The following is a 7,290-nucleotide window of genomic DNA, read 5'->3' as shown; positions in this document are numbered from 1 at the left end:
AAGTAGTTAAGTGTGATCTCTTTTAAATAGCTGTTCTGCCTATTAGCCATCCTGTCTGGGCCTCAGGCTGTCCCCAGCTGAGCTTCTGCTGAAGTCAACAGGAGATGTGTTTGTAAATGGATCCAGGATTGGGTCCTTTAGGCCCAACAGCTTGTTAACGTTTACTGTAACGTAACATTACTCCTCCTTCTCACAAATCTGTCTAGCACCACTGTGTGAAGCTTCCTGGGAAAGCTCTAGGGACTGACTGCTCTATTGTACAGCTACCTTTTGTCCTCTGGTATGACAGGCAGGTTATTAACCATGACCAATGGAGGGTGAGGTTGTATGTAACATTTTCCTACAGTTTATTTCTGCTCTTTGAGAACAAGTCTCGTACGAATGTCAAGTATTACTGACTCCTCAAGTCAGTCATAACTGTAATAATAACTGATTCTTTGTTCTAATATTTCAAATAAAGAATCAAGTTGTCATTCAGTGCATTATGTTGCTAATACACATGGCATTTGTATCCATAGTTTGTGAAAGGTGGAGTGAAAAAAAGGTCAGTTCAGTTTGTGTGTGAAAGAGCTCCACCTATGAGGAATGCCAGAGAGGCTGCCTAAGCTGGTAGGCTTTTACAGTGTCTTATAGAGTGTTACGGTAATCATACTAACTGAAGAGATAAACTGGGATGTATGGTGTGGATTCAATCGATTCCTTGGATTTTCCGTATTCCAACTTAAGAATAATTTATTGGGAAAAAATATGTTTAAGTAACTTGAAGTTTTTGGTTAGAATTTCCACAAACAATATGCTTTTCAAATGCTAATGTTTTCAGGAAGGGTTCTTTTTGTATAAAGTATATATAAAGTCATTACAGTGATTTACTATGCTGCTTATTATATAACATCTTCATCAAGGTCTTTTACAAATAATTGCCTTTTCCTTCTAGAATTAAAGTAACAAACACTTTCAACATTGTATGGTTTCCATATGGTCATACTGAGTTTTTGGCGCTGTCTTGTTGAATTGTGATGTTGTAGCTCTGAGTGATTTGGCATCTTTTGCATTATAAAACCCACTGATTTGGGCTTTTGCCTCTTATAACAGCTGTAAGAAAAAGATGTAGCCCTGAACATTTAGAAAAAACACTCAAATGACAATACAGATCTACTGTGCAAACCTCCTTTTCATTTAGAAGCAGTAATGGAGGCCCAGCCTAAGAAATGTGACTGCCAAAAAATACTCAGATAACTACTTTGTTCCCATTCCATCAGGACCTCCAAGTCCTCTTCTGCATAGGTCTTTCTAGCCAGTCAGCTCATGGCCTGTGCTGTTGCATGGTGTCATTCTGTTAGAATTCATGTCAGCCTATTCCTTCAGCCTGTCAAAGTCCCTCTGGGAGGCAGCTCTGCCCTTACCCCAGTTTGGGGTCTTAACAACATTTCATTTCAATGTATTTAATCCGTTGCCCAGGTCACTGATGGAAATGCTTAATTATATCAGTCTCTGTCCTGACCGCACCTGCATCACTCCTACAGGCTGCTAGCTGGGCTTTGACCTTTTGCTCGCTACCTTTTGAGTCCAATGGTCCACTCATTTTTTTAACCACTTTGTAGTCCATTCGTCCAGGCTGCATCTCTACAATTGATCTACAAAGCCTCTATGGGAAAAAGTGTGATAAAATTGATCAAAGAAAAATCAAATTGTATCCATTGTATTCTGCTCGTCCACAGGACCAGTCATAGACAGCAATTAGCTTGTTCAGGTCCTCAGCAAATTTGTATTGGTTGTTTGCAAACATGTGCTTGGAAATGTCTTCCAGGAGGGTTTGTTGCATAGTCTTCCTGGGGACTGAGATGAAGCAGACTGGACCATAGTCCTCTTGAGCATCTCTCTAGTCCTTTCGGAATATGGGCTAATATTTGCATTTTTCCAGCCATTGGGAACCGTCTCTGCCTGCCACCTTTCATATCTGATAGACAGCAATCTCGACATCCTCAGAAACATTCTGCCCATTCCCATGGACTTCTGTATGCTCAGTTTACTCAAGTGGGCCCCACCTCAATTGTCCTACCCTGCTACTACCTCTTTCACCAAACTCTGTAACTAAGCACAGAGATATGGGAATCCTGAGAATTGACCTTGCCAGTAAAGACCAAGACAAAGAAGGAAAGGATTAACTCAGCCTTTTTCATGTCCTGCGTCATTCAGTTCCCTGCCCCATTCAGCACTGGATTTGTATTTTCCTTTTGTTGTTGATGTCCCTATAAAACCCTTCACACCCCTGTCTTCTAATTGAGCTAAACTTTGGCTTTCCTAACTCCACCACTGCATCTTTGAGCAACGACTCTGTATTCCTCCTGGGTAGCCCATCCCTGCTTCCACTTTCTGCGTACTTCCTTTTTCCCATTTTAGCTCAGTCAGGATATATCTCTTTTTCACAGTAGTTTTCTGAAGAGCTTGCTCAACTTTGTACAGGGTGGGATAGACCAAGCTTCTTTGAGGTGGTTGTTACTGAAGATCAGTCAGCCCCTTGGCCCCTTTGCTCTTCAGGGCAGTCCACAATGGGATCCCACCTACTGGTTCCTTGAGCAGTCTGAAGTCTCCTCTCCTGAAATCTAATATCTCTTTTCTGCTCTTGCCTTCCTCACTTTTCTCAGAATAATCAGCCACCATCTCAGGGTTTCTGCAGTCAAGGCAGCCACAAGCTATCATATCCCTAACCATTATTTACAAGTAACAGAGTCAGCAGACTTCTTTCCCTACCTCTCCTAGCACTCCAGAAACCTCTTGAATTGCTTGCAGTGTTGCAAATTACCTTTCCAATGTGCATCAGCGTTGGTTAAAGTCCTTTGTGAAAACCAGGGACCATGATCCTGATGCTTCCTCAGACTGTTTAAAGAAGGCTTTGTCCACTACCTTGTCTCTACCAGATGGTCTGTGGCAGATGTCCCTGTTGGTCTCCCCTCTGATCCTCCCCAAAAGCTCTTGGGTAGCCCACTGTCTCATAGGTAGAAGGGTGTCATGTATTTGAACCTCTACCTCACATAGAGTGCAAATCCAGCCCCCCATGTCTTTGTCCTTTCTTCCTGTCCTTCTTAGAGGCCTGCGGAGCACAGCACTGCAATTGTGCTGTTTATCTGAAAGACAAGGGTCTAAAATATACCAGCGTGACTCTATTACTATCTCTGAGGAAAAATGGTTATTGGAAATAGAGAGACAAGTAAATCAGGATTACTTAAGAGATGCTGCAGACTTTTAGGAGCTATCCAGACGTAAAGTCTGAATGCACTGAAATCCTGAGCACTCATGTTCTGGGAGGTCCATAATTACATGAGTTTGCTATGGAACATTATTCATCAATTGTTAGATACGATCAATCTCTAGTATCAGATTATTGCATTATTGAATTACCCAGATTATATATTATCAGATTATTATTATTATTATTATTACTACAAATTAGCCATAGGCCATCTGTCCTCTGTGTTATTGAGTCTACTCACATTCCTTTCAGGCTTGAAAGCAGTTCATGAAAACAGAAAATGTTATTGCTCTCATGATGCCTGTGATTATTACACCCATGTGTGCAGCTATGACTGCTGCACTCCGAGGTGCTCAGCCTTGGCAGCAGAGTAAAAGGGTCATTAGATACTGGCTACATTCCTGCCAGGGGTCAATCACCTCATAGTAGCATTAACACTTCTGTGTTAATTGGTAGAAGTGTTTGGGCACTCTGGGTAACTGAACAGATTTCTTGATGGTGGAGGAGACCATCTTTGTTTGGAACACATGATTTCTTGTGATTTTTTCTACTGATCTCTCAAACGAAAATTATTAGCAATGTTCCCCAAATGGCCTGAACAATTACAAAAAGTGGTCCTGATGCCCTGACAGTGAAATCCTGGAACCTGTTGTGCTGCTGTAAAAGGTAAGAAAGTCTTGTGGCTTCATTTCAGTTCATTGAAGCTTGGACAGTGTTTTGATTTACAATGGGAAGACACAGATAGAGATAAACGATAAGTCTGATTTAGAGGATGAGAGGCTATTGACAGAAAGGATGCTTTCTTGGCCATTTCTGTCTGAAACGGGTGACTCTGAAAATATTTTAAAGTGCACTTCATCAGCACAGTCCACCTCTTTCCAGACTGCAGTGCTTCAACAAAGAAAGGAAGTTTCTGGGGAGTGTTTTAGTCTGAATTAAGATGAGAAGCCTCACAGTTTCAGAGTCATCTGGGGTTTGCGTGGTGAAAGTGAATGTCTGAGAGCCCTGTTAGTGCTCTGTGTCCCAAGATGGGTGGTACACAGCACTCTAGCACAGATAACTAAAAGACTTTCACTCAGACTACTTGGTAGACAGACCCTCTTCAACTTTTGAAATCTGTTTTTCCTAGCAGCACAGTAGGCAAATAAATAATTTCAAAGTGTGTTGAAACTGATATGTTCTGCAATACTGGTGTTTTGTACTGTAAGACAACTTTGTCAGAAGAGTCCCAGCTAATTCTAATTAGCAAAAGGTAGTGGGAAGAAATCTATTGAACAAGCTATGCAGAAGGTTACAGAGATAAGAAATCATACAGAAATTATTGCTGAGCTATGTAAAAAAGCCCAGCTTTATTGAATAGCTGTTTTCAGCCTAGTGCCCATTTTTCAGTAAACTCCCAGCAGATAGTCCATAGAGTAGCCATAAGCATCTGAATAATAGAGACACGGGAAAGTTCATATAAGAAAAACTGTGAAGATAAATTTGCCTTTTAATAAGTATATAAGGATCCCCACTTGTAATGTCATCATTATCAACATGGAATGTTTAGAGCCTATCTGCAATGTAGCTGCAATTTCATAGAATAATAGAATCATAGAATGGTTTGGATTGGAAAGGGCCTTTAAAGGTCATCTAGTCCAACCCCCCTGCAGTGAGCAGGGACATCTTCAACTAGATCAGGTTGCTCAGAGCCCCGTCCAGCCTGGCCTTGAATGTTTCCAGAGATGGCGCATCTACCGCCTCTCTGGGCAACCTGTGCCAGTGTTTCACCACCCTCATGATAAAAAATTTCTTCCTTGTACCTAGTCTGAATCTACCCTCTTTTAGTTTAAAACCGTTACCCCTTTTCCTGTCACAACAGGCTTTGCTAAAGAGATTGTCCCCATCTTTCCTATAGTCCCTCTTTAAGTACTGAAAGGCTGCAATCAGGTCTCCCCACAGCCTGCTCTTCTCCAGGCTGAACAACCCCAACTCTCTCAGCCTTTCTTCACAGGGGAGGTGTTCCATCCCTCTGGCCGTTTTTGTGGCCTCCTCTGGGCCTGCATCAACAGGACCATGGTTTCCTGTGCTGAGGGCTCCAGAGCTGGATGCAGGACTCCAGGTGGGGTCTCACCAGAGGGGAGTTGAAGGGCAGCATCACCTCCCTCGACCTGCTGGCCACGCTTCTTTTGATGCAGCCCAGGATACGGTTGGCCTTCTGGGCTGCAAGCGCACGCTGTCGGCTCATGTCCAGCTTTTCATCCACCAGTACCCCCAGGTCCTTCTCTGCAGGGCTGCTCTCAATCCCTTCATCCCCCAGCCTGTACTGATACCAGGGGTTGCCCTGACCCAGGTGCAGGGCCCTGCACTTGGCCTTGTTGAACCTCATGAGGTGCTCACAGGCCCACCTCTCCAGCTTATCCAGGTCTTTTTGGATGACATCCTGTCCCTCAGGCATGTCAACTGCACCGCTCAGCTTGGTGTCATCTGCAAACTTGCTGAGGGTAGACAGGTTCCCACTGTCTAAGTCATTGATGAAAAATGTTAAACAGCACTGGTCCCAGTATGGACTCCTGAGGTACCCCACTTGTTACTGATCTCCATCTGGACATTGAGCCATTGACCACTATCTTCTGGGTGCGACCATCTAACCAATTCCTTATCCACCAAACAGTCCACCCATCAAACCCGTACCTCCCTAGTAAAGAGAGAAGGATATTGTGGGGGACCTTTGACCTGTTGTGTCAAAAGCATTACAGAAGTCCAGATAGATGACATCCGTTGCTCTTCCTTTGTCCTGTCCTGATGTAGTCCCTCCATCAGAGAAGGCCACTAGGTTGGTCAGGCAGGACTTGGCCTTGGTGAAGCCATGCTGGCTGTCTCAGATCAGCTCCCTGTCCTCCATGTGCCTTAGTAGAGCTTCTAGGAGGATCTGTTCCATGATCTTCCCAGGCACAGAGGTGAGGCTGAGAGGTTGGTAGATCGCCAGGTCCTCCTTTCCACCCTTTTTAGAGACGGGCCCAATGTTTCCCTTTTTTCCAGTCCCCAGGGACTTCAGCTGACTGCCATGACGTCTCAAATATAATGGAGAGTGGCTTGGCACCTACATCAGCCAATTCCCTCAGGACTCTGGGATGCCTCTCATCAGGTCCCGTAGACTCATGTATGTTCATGTTCCTCAGGTGGCCATGAACCTGATCTTCCCTTACAGTGGGAGGGGTTTTATCCTGCTGGCCTCCATCCTGCAGTCCATCAGGTTGGGATGGGTGAGGAGAGAGGTTACCAGTGAAGACTGAGGCAAAGACTTTGCTGAGTACCTCAGCCTTCTCCTTGTCTGTTGTTAGCAGTTTGCCAGCCTTGCTCATTGGAAGGGTATACTTCCTTTGACCTTCCTTTTCTGGTTGATGTACCTGCAGAAGCCTTTCTTGTTATTCTTTGTGTCCCTTGCCAAGTTCAGCTCCAACTGTGCCTTGGCTCCCCTGACCCTACACAACTGGGCAGCATGCCCATACTCTTCCTCTTGCTACAGTGGAAGGGACTTTGCTCACCCTGGTCCCCATCTTGCGCTCCAATTTAATAAGGTCTAATCAGAGAGAAGAAGTATCTCTTTTATGAATTGTTGGTCTCCAATCAACACCAAATACAGATATTCTCTGTTTCTACTCTTTCTCCATAAATGTAGTTGGTCCTCCATATATTTTTATGTCTTTCTCAGAGTTTGTAATAGTTGGGGGAAAAAGGGATGACAGAGTATAGAAAGAGGCTCATAAAAGTTTGATATAAAATGTATATACATTTTAGAAAGTGGTCTGAAGCCTCCTTGCCTTCTCTTCCCAGCTGAAATCCATTTGTCATTCATGCAGGTTTAAGCTTATCCCTGGGTCTTTGAGGTCTGGCCCCATGACTCCTACGTTCCTGGATGCAGAGCAGTCCAGACTAAAAAACAAAGCAGAGCCTGTTCCCATCTAGCTCAAGGATGAGAAGAAAACTTGAAGTCCAGTCTTCATCTTCTCAAATAAGTGCTGTAACCACTAGACAGTTACGTAAAATTGTGTATCACT

This window comes from Phalacrocorax carbo, chromosome 1 (assembly GCF_963921805.1).
Source record: "Phalacrocorax carbo chromosome 1, bPhaCar2.1, whole genome shotgun sequence".
NCBI lineage: Eukaryota > Metazoa > Chordata > Aves > Suliformes > Phalacrocoracidae > Phalacrocorax > Phalacrocorax carbo.
Note: the sequence above shows the minus strand (reverse complement) of the source record.